At 38.0% G+C, this 19,460-nt stretch overlaps 1 protein-coding gene across 1 annotated transcript in view; it reads left to right on the forward strand.

Moving 5' to 3' along the window:
- COL25A1 (collagen type XXV alpha 1 chain) overlaps positions 1-19,460 on the forward strand; it is a 318,154-nt gene that overhangs the window by 142,399 nt on the left and 156,295 nt on the right. The window lies entirely within an intron of this gene.

Genomic DNA, 19,460 nt, shown 5'->3' on the forward strand with positions numbered 1-19,460 from the left:
TATGAAAAAGGCTGTAGAAACACATTACAGTGCTTTGAAACTGGCACATTCTTATGCCATTCCATCTTGCTTCCAAGAAAAAAATACCATTGACTCCAGCAAGATAACGTGCCCAGATATGAAATCCATCACCTTCAGCAATGAGAAGCTGACAGCATTGTAGTTGTAGCAGCGCGGGCATTATGCCCCGCTGCAGATGACTTTAGAGTTCATTGCTTTAGACAGGAATAAAATCCCAGTCTGAAAGTCTGCATGTGGCCACTGTAGAATTGGCATGAGATCCTGAAGAAGATAGTTCACTATTAAGAAAACATTTAGGCCTCCTGTAGTGAATAGCGTTAAGTCACTGATGTGAAAACATGCCGTAGCTATCTGGGCTGATACAAACTAGTGTGCTGAAGTAAGTGATGTTTATACGTGGCCTTTTAAAGATCTTGCAGTGCTTGGTAAATGCTTCCTTTCGTTAGCAGTAGTGAGTTTTGAGAAGTAGATCTTGACCTTGAAATAATTGAAAAATGTCTTTAAAGAGATTATAATTTTGAAAAAAAAGAAAACCAATGATCCTACACATTTTTTTGTTTTGTTAGCTTTGAAGTTTTTGTTTAGATCCATTACATACCAGTATGTGAGTATATTTCTTAATCCTGTGATTGCATGGTTGAACTTAGAGAACCCCTACTGGAGACTGCGGTGTTGGCTGCTGTGATAGAGTAGAAATTGTGCATTTTACTTTGCAGAAGTACTTGTAATACCAGGAGGAGATAGGTATTTGCAGGTTTGAAACCCATAGTACAGTAATAGTATGAATGTCAGAAACACATATATGTTGACCTCGTGCTGCCAGAAACAGTAATAAACATAGTAATGTAATATTATTCTCATACACAATAATCCCATTAAATACATGTTTCAGAGTCAACTTACTATGATTTGTGAATACAGAACATTTCTTCTCTTCCTAATGTAATAGTTTGGATATTAGAGGAAGTAGTCAATCCACAATGGAAAATAGAAAGTGGATTAAATCCTTTTAATGTTGCTTGACTGAGATTTTACAGTAGATAGTTCATTTACTATCAGTTCTTAGAGAAGCTATCTTCATGTGCAAAGTATAGTAACTGTAAATACTGAGTGATTCAAGTTCTGATTTTTAGTTTCTGAATTTTTATAGTTCATGTGATGATGATGTGATCCTGAGAGCCTAAGTTCTCAAGAGAAACCAAAATTAGTGACTCTGGTAGGAGGAAAACAGCAAATTAGTGCAAAGAACTTAGAGATACTGAACAGTTTCAGACTATTCACACATATGGGATTCTGAATTAAGTACCATTTTTATTCATGTTCTGTTTAGGCCTTGCAACTTAGTTTGTGCGTTGTCTGAGAAGGCAGTTTAAACTCATTTAAGAGTTTTGATAAAGACCTTAGAACAATTTCTTGCTGTGTTGATGCAAAGACAACAAAATAATAGTTGTGTGCTTCTCAGATTTTCATTACCTCATTAAAAAAAATAATAACAACTACTATTCAATTAATAACAACTATAACTTCAATTAAGAAGGCAAATTGACAGTTACTTGTGACATTCTATAGAATGCAAACACGGGTTAAGAAGATTGCAATTCTCAATCTGATTTTTTTTTTTTTTGTTATTTTTATGTGTGACAGCATCCTGAACTTGATAAGTTAATTATGAAAAAAAAGGAATGATGCCTATGCACTTTACTGCTATGGAAGGTGTTAAGAATCTCATGATAAGGAAAAAGTGTTGATATACTTTGGGAGATCGGCTAGCATTTTTATTCTTCGTGAAAGTGCACTCTGAAAACTGCTAGTACTATATGTCTAGATATATACAAATACACTTAGGTCTCATGGAAAGCAAAGAAACACCTGGAAGATGCTTCTACACTGGGTAGCAAGCAAGAATGAGGTAGTTTGGAAAACTGAGACTGATACTGAGTATCAGGAGTTGGTGCTGAATGCAGGAGGCTGTGAGGAGTATTTAGATTGCAGGAAGTGGGAGGAACAGAAAAATACTTCTGCCTTTACTGTAATGAATGAGCACTTTGGACTCCAGTCTGGTATTTTCTACCCTGTTCTGTTAATATGGTATGAAATTTCTTAGTGGGGTAAAGATGCTTTCATAGTCATGACTGAAGTTTTCAGCTCTCTAAGATGTGTGAAAAACTCAGTGATCAAGATTTTACATTGCATGCTGGGCAAATGACTTGGGTACCATTGATAATTCAGTACATCTCGATTTGCCATATGATAAACTCACTCTCTGGGAGAACTGCAAGACAGCATTGAACAAAATGTTAGAATTGCTTTATGTTATCTAGAAGACTTTGGAAGGTAATTTCATTAATCTCCTGCTGGTCCTGCTGTGAAAAGTCTATATTAACCAGAGGTTATAAATACATGAAGATTTCCATGGTAGCAAGCACCTGCAATTTTACTAGTGCTAGCGAACTGTCTTCCATATTCAATGTGCTGCTTCAAGCAGAAGTAATAACCTGATTTCAAATAGCTTCACCACTGTAAGCTGTTCTTCCTCGAGTATTTACATACATTGCATACACTTGCATACTTTAATATAAAAACTATTGGATGCACACTTCCTGATTAAGCTTATGAAGAAGAAATAAATGATTAATAGTCATAACAGCTATAGCAAAACTTTAGAGGTATTCAGAAGTCTTTGCTATGCATGACAGTCTGACAAATGAGGCAACTATTTATGAATGTATTGTGACAATATTTCTTGTTTATATCCAAGCTATATATTTTTACCTTACATTACTTTTTTTGTGTGTTGAATGGTGAAAGTTACATTATTGTACCCTCGAACATTAACTTAGTATTATTTAAGTGTACCAGTGACACTGATAGTAATGGTGCTACTAACAGTAACTGGCTTAGACATTTTCTTTTGTAGATCTCAAGTGCTTTACAGAGGAAATTGTAACAGTCTGCATACTAAATGTATAATATTTGTAATGTGGTGCTAGAAAGTTTGTGGTTTGAGAGAAGGAGGGAAGAGGGCCTTATACTTTGTGAATATCACTGAAAAAAAGCCTTAATTGAATAGTCTGGAAGGGAGTAGATGTTACATTGAGTGTCCTAACTAATTCCATGTATTCATTACCTTATCCGTATTTCAAAACTGAGGGAGCTGAGGCTCAATGGAGAACATGCCTTGTCTGTAGGTTGTTTTAGATAGGCTTTAGGCAAGGCCAGGGAGAGTATCAGGCTTCTGAATTGGAAAGAAAATTGATCCAGAGACCTTCTGAACCAACCAGCAACGCCTTTGTTTTCTGGCTTTGGCCTTAGTTGGATTTTATTTTTAGAGGAAAAGTTACATATATCTTGTTACACCTTAGAAGAGGGAAAACAGTAGCATCTTCATGAAAGCTTGAGTAATCAAAACCAGGGTGTGATCGTAGGGTGCTAGTTACATTTACCAATTGTTCCATAAACGATGGAACAATATTTTACTTTGACTATTGTGATAATGAGAAGAGGGAAATCGGCTGAACATGTTAGCAGTAATGACATTAAAGACCATATAGAGGAAGCAGCTGAAATTTGGACATTTTCTGGCAGTGGTGACGTTTCTGCAGACAATCAAGACCCAAAAGGCAGAAAGCTTTGCTCCTTCCTCCCTTTCCCCACCAAATGTTTTTTTTAATACATAATAGCTACATGACTCAGTATCTGGCTGTCAAAGTACCCTTTTTATGGTGAATTGAGCAAGAGTTTTAAGAGCATAGAAGTGAATGGGTGGCCCCTACTGAACTCCTGTTGAGCCTTTAAGTGACCGTGTTACAGATTTTTGTCTTCCCATCTATCCTCATCCAAAAGTGCTTGATCCTAGTATTGCTTTCAACACCACTGATTTTGACACACTTTTAAATTCTTGAGGTGGTCTTTGTGTTCAATTCCATTATAAAGCAATTTTAATGGTGCATGTCTGACATTGCACCAGTATCTGAGTGGATGTTCTTTTACAGACGAATTAATACAATCTTTCAAAAAGATAGATTGATACTTAAAGGTCTGCCTTTAATATGTGAATGTTGCCCTGATTTTAAATTGTTCATACATTTGTGGTCTTTCAGTTTTTCTCATGGCATGATCTGAATCTCTCTGCCATCTAATTCAATTAAACTTGTTCAGGCCACTTGTCCCTGGTAGACACTAGAGACTTATATTCACTAATAATGAAATTTGTGGGTTTTTTCCTGATTAATTCTAAGCGTTAGCTTTGGCAACATGAATTGTTTGCTCTCACCAACAGGTTGTGTAAGTACATAAGTGAGGAGTTGCAAATAACAACAATAAAAATCCTTTTATTCTCTGAAATTCTTACTGAGTTACAGTGAAATTGCTAAACTTTGTATATAATATGGTTAATATTTGCTCTATGGTCTGTTATTTGTGTGTGCCTTGTCTGAAGAGCTAGTAGACTTTCAGATTTGGCATTGTGTGGCCTATAGAAAGGGGCTGCCTCTCCTGGGTCTGCTAAAGTTTACTTCCTTCTCTGTGTGTGTTTGTATCTATGCATGCATGTGGATTCTAGCAATGTCCGGTTTATGGCTGTATTTGAAAGGCCACAGTAAACAGGTGGTTTTGCAGAGTCTTTTCAGTTTGGATAGGCTTTTGCTGATTGCGTTCACTATCACTTTAATTAGGGTTGATATTGTAGTCTTAATTCAGAAGTGGTGTTTGGGCTTTGATGTTCAGCAGATGATCATGACTCTGTATTAACATCTTAGAAATATTGCCAGACCCTAGCATGCTTGTTCATGACTGACACCTGGGACTTAGTCTGTGCCTTTATCCAAGAGAAATTATTCCAATACTCTGCTGTCTGCTTGCCAAGTAGGTTTATGTGCAAACCATAACTTCTTCCAAGCATTGTTGCCAGGTTAGTATTTTGTTCAGGAACATATGAGTTCATATCACTGATTTTGGGGTCTAAGTAAATCTCTAGACCTTTTTTTTTTTTTTTTTTTTTTTTTCCCTGAGAGCTCTGCATACATATTGTTTTCACAAGAATGCTGGACACTTTCAGCAGGTCTGTGGCCCTTGCTAGGACAGTGTTGTAACTGTAAGGGGCTAGGAAGATGGCTTATTTCCTGACTCAGTCCTTGAAGTTTAGAATAAACTTTAAAAGAAGATTCTTTTATTAAAGCTTAGCTTTGATGGGAGTTGTGAATATAGCTTCCCGTTATATTATGAATATAGCTTTTCCCTGCCTCTAGTAAAACACAACACTTAGTCATAGCAAAGTGCTAATGTTTAGCTTCCTGTAAATTCTGCTTTCAGGATATTTAAGTACAGCACCATATAAATTTATTAACTCTGAATAGCATTTTAGGTGTATTACAGAGCCTAGTGCTTTTCAACAACCCATTCTTTTGAGGCAGTGTTAAGTCATACTGTCCAGTTTCACCAAGATGTTTGTAAGAAGTAGTTTATTCCATTTGTGACACCTTGAATATGTCACATCTGGGCAGGTTAAGAATGTAACTCTTGCTCAGACATCTGCACAAGGAATAGCCTTCCATTATGGCCAGCTCCCTGAAGGTTATATTGTGATATTCAGAGCCAGATTGTCAATAGCTCTTCACACAGAACATGCCAGGCTCCTTGCAGCTTGACTTGCAGGGTAAAAATCCAAGAGCTCGCTGTTTCCAAGCTTCTTCTCCATTATTGTCATTTCACTCCAAATGTTGTTGGTACTTACTGATTGAGGAAAGCTACAGGAAGCTACAGTTGTGTTTTGCAGATGGAAGGCCAAAGCAGGTTGCCCTGTTGGCAGTGAGGTGTGTTTCTTTTGTAACTGGCTTATACACATGCCCAGTCATGCATGGGCACAGCTAGAAAAGTATGCTGCTATCTACGAATTTGATTCATTTGATTGACTTAAGTACCAATCTAATTGGATTTGACTGTGCTTGTAGTAGGTATGTAAAAAAAAAAAAACTTGTTAATGTCCTTATTTCACTCTCTGAAAATACTGTGGGTAAAGTTTGCAGCTAATCTTCAAGCATAAACAATAACAGGTTATAAGTAACCAGTGTGTAATTTTGGTGTATAACTCTTATTTATACAGTACCACACGTAAACTATTGTAAGTTAGAGGGCAGCTAGCTTTATAATATATTATTAAGAATATCCATTACTTTGTTTTTTTCTTTGAGAATGAGCCAAATCTCAAGATGCTTTTTCTGAATTCAGCACTTGCCTAAGAAAAGCCCCATAGCTTCAGGGGAAGATTTTACTCAAAGCTGATAAGGCCCTCTGGAGTTGCCTTAAAGTAGAAAGCTCTTTTGTGTGTGTACTTGACTCTGAATGTATATTTGTGTGCCTGGCAGTCTAAAATGGTAGATCAACTCCACGTGCTTTGCTGGAGATGGAATTTTTTTACTCAGTTGTACTGCTAATCCATTTTCTTTGTATGGGCAAAGGATGATCTATATAAATAAATATGAACAGTCATTAGGTTTTTGGAGTCTCTATTATGTCACGAGAAAGACTTTGATAAAAGAGAAGGGCGCAGGTTCCACCTGTGAAAAGGCAATAATAGAGTGGATTAAGTTCTTTAAGTTCAACATGAGGTTACAGTTGGCTGACAAAGTTACAGCATTGGATGGTTTCCAAGCTACTGAAGATACAGCTGGTCATAGAGAAGCAGCTGAGAGCATCCATTCTCTTGTGCTGCTTTCTGAAAGCTCTCTCTGTGTGGGACATGTACCAAGGTTTACATTTATATTAGACAATTTTTGACACTTTAAAAATAATTTGAAACATGTAATGAAACAAGTCATTTTAGTAGTATAATAAACTTTCATCCATTAATTCTTTAATCTTGCACTGAGCCTGACCTACTACAACTTTCCTTGGTTGTCCTCTTAAATTATGAGAGAGACTTGTACAGCAAGAACAATCCAAGCCCTGGTGGTTTTGGCATCTGCTGAAGTCTATTTTTATTGTCATTATCCAGTGCACTCACACCTCAAGCTGAAGTAATGTCCAGCGGATCAAAGACACACTGCTGTATTTCATGAGAGTAGTCTCATGAGAGTGTTTAAAGCACAGGAGAGTGTACTTTCTTTGAAGACTTTTTTTTAGGCAAGTAAGTTGTTTGAAATAATCAAGGCTAAGGAGCAGGATGTAGCCCAGGATAATAAAAATATTTTACTGGTGGCTGTCAGGTTGAGTATGTGCCTCTTTAGGAACCAGAGCCAATATCGCTGCAAAAGTTCACAGGCAGCTGTAAGAAGTAAACCAAAGTGAACAAGTTACTTCCTTTTTATTGTTTTTGGTCTTTTGCAGTTATGTACCTCCCATGTTAATTCAGACAAAATACTTTGAAGTGTTTGTGTTTGGTTTGTTGTTTTCTCTTTCTGTAGGTGAATGGTGCATCAGTACAGGGGATGCTTTTACATATTATCTGGAAGAAACTGACATTTGGAGTTTGCGATTAGGGCAGTCCTGGATTTTTATTTATTTACTTTTGCTTCTAAGCAATAATTGTACTGCTTTGGTGCAGTTATGCAATAGAGACTTATTGAACCTTTTAAAGCCACTTATTATTTTTTGTGATTAGAACTAACTTGTGCAGCTGTCACTAAGCTCCTCGTCAGATGATATATTTATTATGTTAGAAATGATAGGAGGCACGTGAGTAAGACTTTGAAAGGAATATGCTCTGCTCAGGGTAGGGTTTTGTGTTTAAATGGGTGATCAGCATGTGTGGGTTAGACCAAGATGATTGCAGTACCAGTGCCTGACTAGTTATGTGCTGCCTTTAATCCTGTGGTATTGTATTTCATTGTCTCCCAGTACACTACTGTCACAACTGAAATAAAACCCCTCTAAATTCAATGAACACTTTAATCTGTCATCATAATCACGAAAGTCTTGTCAATCATGGCTTAAAAGTTAAGCATGAGGATCAAATCTGTAGTAAGAGGAGACACCTGGACTCCACAATGTAAGTGGAGATAGTCTAGGATATTAAATATTTGTTTCATTTGTGTTGTAGTTTTAACTGAATATGGTGTTGATGTTGTTGTTCCACATCTTTAAAAAACTAGAAAGGCTTTTCAGTGACTTTGTAGGAGAACATTTTTAGGTTAAAATTAAACTGATATGACAAGTTCTGTGATGGAAATTTTACTTATTTGTGTCAATACTTTGGATTTTAGGCTTGCTCTTGAGCTGAGAAGGAAAACCAGAAAATGTGGAAAAGTTGAGTAGCCTATAAATAGATTAAGGTAGATCATTGCATATTTACAAAAGGCACTAAAACTGAAAGAGGCTCTAGTCACTTAAATGTGTATTTGGTTCAGCTACAGCTTGTAAACAGATATTTGATAACACATTTGCTTTTACAGGTTCATTTCAAATGCAGATTAAAACATGTCTTGCTCTTTGCTCATGTAGGAGCTACCTCAGTATCATATCCATAGCACATAAAATGATACGTTTTATACCCTCTCAATAAAGTCTTAGGCAATATAGTTAGTAGATCAAATTTAAAAAGTTGAGTTAGATATATTTTAAAAGGTGGTACTCCTTTCAAGAAGTTGTTAGTTCTGTTGGTGCTGTAACAGAACAGTGTAAAAATTGAAATTTGTTATACTTGATCTTCAGAGCGTTTTGCGGTGTTTAAAGTGAAAAATCTATTTGAAAGCACTTTAAGTGAGATTTTCAAAAGCACTTGTATTAATCTAAATTGATACTTGTTGAAAATTGCAGCAAAAATCTCAACCTATGATGAGCATTCAGAGTCACCCAAATCATTGATCTTAGGTAATTTTACTTTCACTACTGCCGGTGAAAATAACATGACCAACCGTGATGAGGGTTGTTACTAACATTGCCTCTCCCTTGCCATTGGGAGACTCAGTTTTCAGTGGCTTATGTTTTTGCCAAAAATTAAACCACGATCTGTTGGTGTTTTTTTTAAACAGGGACAGATGTTTAAGAGTGAAAGTTAAAGGAAAGATACTCTGGCTTTACCTGTTCTTTGTTAATAAAATCTCATGTAGCTGTAATTTGGAGTGAAAGACAGAGTTTTGACCTTGGCTGGTATTTTTATCAGGTTTATATGACCTTCTGCAGTTGCCATGTGGGGGGAAAAGATGACACTCTGATTTCAGAAAGCTGTAAGCCTTGGAAAAATCATCATTTTCGTATGCTTAACACAGCCCATGTTTGCACTGAGGTGAGCTATCCCAGCCACTCCAAAGCAAAACCAAAAGCCTGTGTTACACCTGCAAGAGTACTGAGGGTGTGTCTAGTGGGCTCGTGGGTGCTTGAACAGGACTTTTCCTCCAGCTGTTGCACATAGTTGCTGTAGTACTGGGCTTGGCAGCTGAAAGCCATATGGCCAGCAAGCAGAAAGGATGCATTTTAAAAAGGAAAACAGGGGAAAAAAATCAGATTGAGGAAATGCAAAGGGAAAAGAACATGAGGAACTTGGTGGGAAGTTATAGCAGAAGGAATAAATTGATGTAGGTCTCGGGAGGAGTGCATTGACTGACACAGAAAAGCTCCGTTTCTCAACAGCGCTGCATGAAATGCTACAGTCCTGCTCTGTCCTGACCTATAGCTTGTGTTATTTTGTAGGTACTAGAGAAAAATGACTCGTTCTTGGGAATTGTGACAGACTCTCTACTTGAGAGTTAGCGTGTCCAAAGCACTGCATTTGAAAAAGATGATATTGTGCTTTCCAGTGTTGTGATGTTGTCATTTTCATGATGGCAGAACTTTGACACTGAGATATAATGTGACTTCCTAAAGGTAGATGCAGGATTAGGTTTTAAGGACTTTTAATTTTGAAGCTTTTGCTTTTATACAACAACAGTTCTACTATGAAGTTACTTAACCAACTGGTATGGCTGCATGTCCTTAAAAAGTGTCCAAATCTGTTCCTAAAGCTAATTTAGATTCTATTTAGGCCAAAGAATAATTTAATTCTGATACCTTATTTGGTATTTCATCTATGTTAGTATCTGAAAAAGTTAAATGAAGCTTAAATAGTTTTTATTAATATAACATGCTTTTTGCATCATAGGGCCAACTATTGATATGGCATGATAATAATACAATGGAATGGCAAGTTGAAATGATGAGAAGATTTTCATGCCTTGCTAGTATAGAATAGCTATCCCTACATACTTCAGCTGTCCCTCAGCAATATTTGTCAGCCAGGTGATAGCAGCTATTTCTGTGTTTGCAAAGATGACCATGTGTGCTTGGAGTGTTATATGTTCATTAAAATAGTTTAGTGGGCTCACTGCTAAAATTTAGTCTGTAAGAACCAGCAAACTGTTCCAGCCCAGGCTACAGGGATCTACTTCAGACTGCTTTAGCAAGATAGATCATAATTCTGGCTGTACACAAAAGCTGTGGTCTGAGGTGACTAATTTGGTTGGTTGACTTATAAAAGTGAATCTTCACCTCTGAGAATATTTTAAATATCATCAGTTACACATGATCTGCCACAGCACTTTGGTGATGCGGTAGTCTGAAAAAAGTGAAGTTCAAGCACCTATTTGCTCTGCATTGTTAAGTCTTCCTGAAATGAGGTCACATAAGCAGCAGTGTTTCCTATGCTAGTCCTCCTCCTGCTGAACAGAAAAGAAAGAGAGGAAATGTCAGTATGATTAATCTTCAGGACTGTAATGCACCACAAGTCTCCTGTGATTTGGTAAGGGTTTGCGATATATGTATGAAGAGGTCAGTAAAGACGCTTCTAAAAGTACAGCTGTGGCAAAGGATATAGCCGAAGTGTTAGCATACATAAAGAATAATGCAAAATATGCTGTAGGTCTGTTAGGTAAACTAGTGGTGCCATTTTTGCTGGGTTATTGGTCACTCATATGAAACATAAAAACAACAATAATGAAACACAGAAAAAAATGCAAACTGTTGGGAGGAGGATTTGAGACAGAAAAACTTGGTCTCACACCTATTACTTGTTTAAATAAGGTCATGTGTGGTATGTGTAGAAGGTATGTAACCCTCCTTATATTGTGGCATTAAAAGAAGATATGTGCACGTGATGTTTTATGTAGTGTTTAATGAGACTAGTCTTCAGACTGGGCTAGGAGCCCATAGCCAGCAGAGCAACTAAAAGGAGGAATATCCCTTAAGCACTCAAGCATCTAGCCCCAGGGAGCAGCACCAGCAGCACTCCCAAAGCTCTTGGGCAGCTTCAACCCAGCAAACTATCCGTGGGCTGGGCAGGGAAATCCCAACTTCAAACACTCCCAGTGCCTGGGTCTGAATAGGACCAAACAGGTGAAGTACATTCATGCCAGAAAAGTATACCGATGAGGAGTGTAGGTGGAGGGAGAGAGAATTGGAAGTTACGCAATGTTTAGGAAATACTCAAAACCCAGGATTGCGGTGAACTCTTTGGACTTTTAGGTTAGATGAAAAACAAGAAAGAGTGTCCAGTGGTTACCTGTAGCCAAGAACTGAATTTTATGTACACCTTGCTTGTCAAGGCTTATCTTCTACTTTATAGTTGAAGACATTAAACCTTGATTAAAAAATTCTTGTGTTTGATTTAATTTTGAGCCAGTGTATTAGGGGGGAAAGATGAAGCAGAGTGAAATTTGCAGATTTAAAGTGAGCTGTCTTTAGAGAAACTGTGAAAATAAGTTTTGAGTACAGACAGTGCTTGGAAGGAGGACCTGTTCTTGGGGAAGTGCTTGAGAACCCGAGGGCTGAGAGGTGCTTCTTGCCATACCCTGCAGGAAAGGCTGTGTCAGGCTGTTTGTCCCCAGCTGCTGACTCCTGGTATAGACCAGCTCTGCTGGACACGCATTTGTGCTCCTGTAGGAGTCGTGTTGGAGCAAGAGCTCAGGACTGTGGACAAAGCATGAGATGTTTCAGCCTTATCAGGCTAAAAGACTCGCTGCAGAATTGGAGGAAGCTTAGAAGAAGATAATAATAATTGTGATTTATGATATCGAGAAAATTCAGATGGAGAGATTGAAAGGGTATGTGCACCCGACAAAGGAGACAAACACAAAAAATCTTAAAAATGTGATGCTATTTGGCACAGTAGTATCAACAAGCTGGATAAGGAATAGAAGTTTCTCAGTGTCATAACAATGTGGAAGGAGACATCTGTTATTTTATGAGACAGTAAACTTACCATTGACAAAAAGAAACAAATACTTCTTGAAGTATGTTTTACACACTGAGGCTTAATGTCACACATGATTTCTTATGCCAGCAATTTTACAGGGTTAAGGGAAAAAAGCAGTAGACTGATGTAGTTATAGAATTAATTCAGAATGATAATACTGAATGACGTTAGAATTTTTGGAAGGGATGTTACCTTTCATGCTTCAGGCATTTTTAACTACTAGAGAAGAAAAAGAGAGAACATATATGTGCATGCACAGTTCTGGCTGTCTTACAAGAGATGATCTTGGGATTCTTTGAGCTCCCTCAGTAGTGTTTGGTACCAGTGAAATGATGCTAGGCTAGATGTCTCTAATCAGATGGCATGTAGCATGCGCAGAAGTGGTATAAATAATCTGACTTAGGTCAGATTTCTTTGCTGTGGATCAGGTAGACTGATTTTGGCATTTCGTCAGCCAAATTGCATAATAGCCTCTGATATGTATCCAAGCCCTGCAATGCAATGATGTTTTACGGTAAGCCAAAAAGATGACTTACTGTGTGTGAAACAATGAGTGTTATTTATCCGGCTGAGGCTTGAAATGAGGTAGATAATCTTATGAGGCAGGAAATTCAGGCAGGCTGTCCCAGGCAGACAGAGGTACAAAGCAGAAGACTGTCATGCCAGGTGGGATGATTATGTGAGTGGGAGGAAAGAAGAGTCCAAGAATTACGTGGGCTTAAAAAGCTGAGAAAAGAGGGAAGAGCAAAAGGGCTGATGAAGTAGGCTGGGATAGGTCGATGCAGTGTTTGTTAGAAGATACCTAGATTCAGAAATAGAAATCTTCCCAGTCTTCCCCTACTTGATATGGAATTGATGGCAGTGCTATGGGGAAGGACCATGGATGTGTATACTGAATGTTACGTGCCCAGACATCCACTGAGTGAGAGCTCAGCCTGTTGGGATATATCAGTATTGTTTGCTGAAGTCGGTGACCATTCTACTGGGAGGAGGCTAGCAGGATGGGGCGGTTAATCACACAGAATTAACAGGAGTCATGATGCTGCTCATGACTTGCATATTTCGCAGGAAGAGATGTTAGGCTCAGCAGCTGCCTCTCAGCTCTGCTGCTTACCTGCATCACTGGCCTTGGTGCTCCTATGGCTGTAAAACATGGAGGTGTCAGTTTGCTGGGGAAAAGATCCTCTCCCTGTGAGTAGCGAAGGGTTGGCTCTGTTCACCGTGGTACTGCAATTCCTTTCTGAGCTTGTTTGACAGGGAGAAATGTGGAATGGGATTGAATGTTGGCATCTGTGTTATACTCTGGAAGTGGAAAGGAGACAGTTGAATCCATTGACAAACTGGGGTTATGGAGCTTGAAATGCAACCAACAGCAGTTATTTTGTCAGTGTTACAGTCCAAATAGAAAGGATAGTTTGAGTGGCTTGGTTGGTTTGGTTCATCTGACTTCTAGATATTTTAATCATATTATTTCAGCAAGGTTGGCAGTTTTATGCCTGATGATACTGAAGTAATGCTACTAACTTCAGCAAAGTTGCTCAGGATTTACTCTGAGAATGTAATCGGGCCAATTTATTATTCTGACTTAATAGGCAAAATCTTATGTTGCTGTAACTACGTGTGAAATGGATGTCCTTTGAAATGGCCAGGAAAATATTATTCTTTTCACGTACATGTGGAATACTCATTACCTTTAACAGCAGCTACGTGTGTGTGTCAAGTAACATGTGAGCAAGGTCCCGCGCATCAGTGAAACAGGGAACAGGATTCTGAACTCTTCTGATGTCCTTAGATTGGGGCAATGGTTTGGGGTAGGACTTCTTACTTGCAGGGACAGTGAGTACCTGCTGGAGTTTCGTATAACCTGAGATGGGTAGATCTTTTTTCCTTTGACTTGATAATGCCCCTGCACTTCTTTCCAAAATTAGGACAAACTTGGCTTTCCAGATCAGCTGATGACCAAATGGCAGACCATTTTGATGTGCCTGGCAAGTGCTGATAATGGGGAGGGACTCTAGGGCTCATCCAGCAAATGTTTTTTCTTTCTTTTTTTTTTTTTTTTTTTCCCCAGTCTGCTGCTTTGAAAAGTAGGATTTGTTTCCTGTAAATCTATCAATAAATGAAAGAATAGAGATGGTGCCTGTGTAACAATGTGCTAGTACTACCCTTAGTTCTAAAGATTAATATATGGATTTTTTTTAAACACCTGACTGTTAAGACATAACTTCCTCTCCCAGTTTGGGCTGCTTAATTATTGAATCTATCTCCTTAACAGCATAGGGTTAGTCTTTAGAAGATTAAGAGAAAGTTGCAGAGCCAAAGCTTGACATAGGCAAACTGCACATTGTCCACCCCTCTGTTTTCAGAGTTCTTAGCTGGTGTGAAGCAATGTAATTTAGTCACCATCGCTGATTCATACCAATCAAAAACCTGAGCCTAATTTTTCTGGTGCTTCATAAATGTGCATTATTATGATGTAAACTATTTCTTCTATAGCTAAAAATGTAGCTCAGAGGAGGAAAACACTATTTTTTTTTAGGCTTTTAATAGGACATTTTTGCCTTTGAGCAAGGACAACTTGCTCATGCTTTTGGAATGTTCTTTTTTAGAAAGTAGACGGAGAGCTGAGCTGAAGAAAATCACAGAATGGTAGGAGTTGGAAGGGACCTCTGGAGATCACCTAGCCCAACCCCCTGCTAAAGCAGGTTCACCTAGAGCAGGTTACACAGGACTGCAACCAGGCGGGTTTTGAATATCTCCAGGGAAGGAGACTCCACAACCTCCCTGGGCAGCCTGTTCCAGTGCTCTGTCACCCTTGATGTAAAGAAGTTTTTCCTCATGTTGAGGCGGAACTTCCTGTGCTCCAGTTTGTGCCCGTTGCCCCTTGTCCTGTCACTGAAAAGGGCCTGGCCCCATCCTCTTGACACCCGCCCTTTAGATATTTATAAGCGTTGATAAGGTCCCCCCTTGGTCTTCTCTTCTCCAGACTAAAGAGCCTCAGGTCTCAGCTGTTCCTTGTAGAAGAGATGCTCCAGTCCCCTCATCATCTTTCTACCCCTCCACTGGACTCCCTCCAGTAGCTCCTTGTCTCTCTTGAGCTGGGAAGCCTAGAACTGGACACAGTACTACAAATGATGCTTTTGCTGTCTAATGTGTGAACAATATATGCCATCTTTACTTTTTTTCTGTCTTTGATAAATTAATGATGTCATAATTTAACTCATTATTCCAGCCCAAGCACCGTAAAGATGCAATAATAAATAGATTTTAGGAGACTGTATTTTCCATCTGTTCTATCTGATTTGAAAAATGTGCGTAGATCTAAAATTAAGATTTATAGTGTTCTAAACTAGATTAAGATAGAGTCTCTTGTCTGTTAAAACTTAAGTGCATAGCTGAGTCTTTCTGAAGTGTGAAGATGACATGTCAGCTCCTTTTAAGGTGTGTGGCTTATGTGACCTTTTTTGATATATGGGAAGGCATATAGTGGAGTACTTGCAATAGTAATCTGCTTTCCTCTAGCAAAAACTGTCTCCCATAAAGCAGTATCAAAATAGTAGATCCACCGCAGACCTCTGGCACTGCTGTGCACATAGAGGACAAATTATTACATTGTTAAAAAGAAGTAAAGTACACTGGGCAGCTTCTCCAGGACCACAGCAATGATCTGACCACAATCTATCGGGGCTAATGATTTCTGACTTGGATCACTATAGTCTAGGATTTCTGATTGCAAAGATTAGAATACCCATTACTAGGGGGTGAATGTCACCAAAGTTGTGCTTAATATTTTTTAAAACGGCTTGGAAAAATCTGTTAATAGTTACATTCTTGTTCCTACGTGGTCTCTACAATGGTACTATATCAGCAGTTATTTCGACAGCTGCTTCTATTGAACATTAAGAAGAATTTTGGAGTTTAATTGGAGGGATTTGTGGGAGGGAGGAGGAATTTTATGTTACAGACTTATTATTGACTTATTACATTTATTACTTATATTTCAGTTAAAATACCAGGTGTTGAAGTCTAAAGCTGTTATCTGGCTGAAGTTTGTTGTGTGGGGGCTGTGAGGATTTTTTCTGTTGATTTGAGGGTTTTTTTGACATTTAGTGCTTGAGAAGATGAATTCAGATAAGTAATTGACTCTTAGTTTTTGGAAATACGACCTCCCCCCCAATTTCTTTAATTTTCAAAATTCCCTTCGTAGATGTCAGTGACCATTAATTTTTTTGATATTTCAATGAAAAAAAAAATCCTTTCTAAACTTTCTGTTCATAAAAATTAGATTCATAAATGTTTTTGGAAAAACAAAATAATTTCAAATATTTTGAAGCTAAATTAAGTTTAAAATGAAAACCAGCTGATCATCTGACATTTTACTCTGACTTCCTACCTGTAGGTAAATGTAGTGAGCTTAGGAAAATGATGTATTGGCAAACTTGGCTACTATAAACTAGCTTTTGCTTATTGCTCAGTATTGTTAATCTTTATTAACTCAGCTCACTCCACTGAGATTCAAACTTTTGTTTTTCTTTCTAAGCTTTATATTTTTAGTATAAAAAGGCGTTCAAAACAATCTACTTTTTAAATATTCTGGATTAAATTCAATTCAGCATGGGTGTTTCTGATACTATTCTAAAAAGACTTTTACCCAGGGCAAGAAAGTTCAGAATAGTTGTATTATATGTTGTGTATCTAGCACAAGCTGTAAAAATCTGTGGACTTGTAAGCTGACGTCATGCTTAGTATAACTTTGTTCGCTGCTCCTTCTGCTGCAATGAGTCTTCACCAAATCCTCCAATTAGTGCAGAGTTATAAAATTATAGGCAGATGGAAAATTAATATTTGTAGTTAAATGTCCAGGATTTTGATAACTGGAAACTCTTGGAGCAGCAGATAATATTAGCCATTAAGATTTAGAGAAAGCAGCCTGTTCAGGAAAACAGGAAAGCTCATGTACTTTCTGTAGTATTAGGTCATCTAGTGATGACCTTAAATGTCAGCATTAGTGTTTTTGTGAACTGGAACCATCTGTGATTAACTGTTTAAAATTAATTGGTTCATATTGGTAAAAAATAAATCAATAGATAAATATATAGAAATTATTTCCTCAAATGCTCCCCCAGACCCAGTAGAGGCTAGATCCACCTCTCATATCACAATTTCTCAGAGGTTTGCAAATGCCACCACCTTGGCAGAGATGTAAGTAGTGCAGAAATCAAAAAAGCTTTTAATGAGAGAGAGAAGTGATTCACATCACTTGGTGAACCTTAAATACTGCTGGCCTGGCAAGCCAAAGGTCAGGGGTGGCAGTATGATTTTATTAATACTGGCGTAAGTCCAGAGTAATTTTCCTAACTTCAGTGATGTGGTTACTTTGGAAATATAATAATAATAATAATTTTTCTGGTGATTGACACTTAAATCTAAATCTAGTAATCTCAGAATAATGGTTTAGAAGGGATCAGCGCTTGGTGTCAGGGGAAAGAACTGAACCACAGCCCCTTCTTTGCCATCACTATACACAGTTACCAAACTGGCAATTTCATGCTCTGTGGATATATGGCTTGCTGGACAAATTTGACTCCTTCCTAATATTCATAGCTTGAAGTTATATCCAGGGTCTTCTGTTAGTGGCTTTAATGTATTTTGCTGGTCTGTAGCTGAAGTTTTTTAGTTTCAAAGTTCTGTTCTTTTCTCAAAAGGAAGCTTGGTGGTAGACACGTTTGTGTGTGTGCATATGCACACCTATAGCGCAGTTAAAGTTTAATAAAATATTATTCTGCAAAACAGGATGGGACTATGTTACTATATGCTGAAAGGTGGGTCATTACCTGGTGAAGAACCTTATAAGTTTCTCCTGCACATCCAGGTTTGTGTTCAGCCCAAATTGCTGCACAGCTGTGTTATGAGCTTGAGGATAGCCCAGGAAATCACCACTGAGAGCTATTGCAGGGGTACGTGCATGCATAGGGACTCTGATAAGTTTCAGCATTAGCTGGAGAAAAAAAAAAAAGGTAAAAATTATGTTTATATAGAAACTTGTTACATATTGTTACACCTGTGTAAGAGGTTTCTGCAGATATCTCTTGCAGGGGCTGGAGTGTTTCAGGAGGATGTTGCAAGGTTCTCCATGCTGAAGTGACTCTTGCTATTTTTCAGCATGTAATAATAAAATATCCTTGTCGTGTTAAATATACTGTTGATAATGAATATCCTACACCGTTGTTGCTTTGTACAGTATTGTTGTCTTGAACTTGTGTTGCATTATGCCGCTCCTGTAATTATTAAGAAAGAATAAGAAAGACAGATTTTAGTGAGATTTATAATGTTCTGACAGGAATAAACCTCTCTACCTTCAAGACAAGAGCTGCTCCTCTTTTTGTTCGTTTGTTTTGGTTTGGGGTTTGTTTTTTTTTTTTTAAAAAAATCAATATTCTTTTATTTCCCTGGCAAGCTAATACTCTTTCACATATATGTTGAAGTTGTATCACTAATGTTGCTTTTCAGCATCTTAGAGTTTTAAGCCAGATTGCTGCAAATATACAGTGCAAAGTAAGATTTGGCATCCCTTAAGCTATGGGATGATAGTTCAGATGATTTGTAAAATCTGGTGGCTGTTTAAAGTAGCAGACAGTTGCTCGACTATTTGCACAAAAACAACTGTGCACCTAATATCTATTACAAACGGTGAGATACAGCCACAGCAGAGGTACTTGTGCTCCTGCACACGTTGCTGCTTTTGGAAATTCCACCTGTGCTCTTGCCTCTCTTCAGCAGTTTTGAGAGTCCCACCTGTGGTTCTCTCTTCAGAGCAGCAGCATTTCAGCACTGTCTCACCACCACAGCTGCTGCCTGTTCTCCTAGCTGTACAAGGAGAAGTGAAAGTGTATTTTCCTTGTGTTTTCAGGAGCAATATATCAAGGTCACCAAGAAGAAGGGAAGAATGTTGTACTGATATCTGCAATTTAGAAAAGATGTTGAAGGCTGGAGTTCAGAAATGAGGGACAAAAATGTTTTTATTTTTTCTTTAGAGGTGGCAGCAGACACTGACTATAGTATGTAAATATTTGTGGAGAGAGGACAGTGAGTAGTAAAGGATTCCTTAGCGAAAAGCATACAGGGACTAAGCCGTTGTGTTATGGCTAACAGATATAAACTAGAAGCAAAGCACCTTAGTGTCCAACAACATATACACTGTTACTGTTTGGGGGATGGGGAGCCAGGTGATGGTTTCTTCATCTCTTGGATCCTTTCAGATAGAGGCTGGATACATTTT

The sequence above is a fragment of the Leptosomus discolor genome, chromosome 4 (genome assembly GCF_034619465.1).
Source record: "Leptosomus discolor isolate bLepDis1 chromosome 4, bLepDis1.hap2, whole genome shotgun sequence".
Taxonomy (NCBI): Eukaryota; Metazoa; Chordata; class Aves; order Leptosomiformes; family Leptosomidae; genus Leptosomus; species Leptosomus discolor.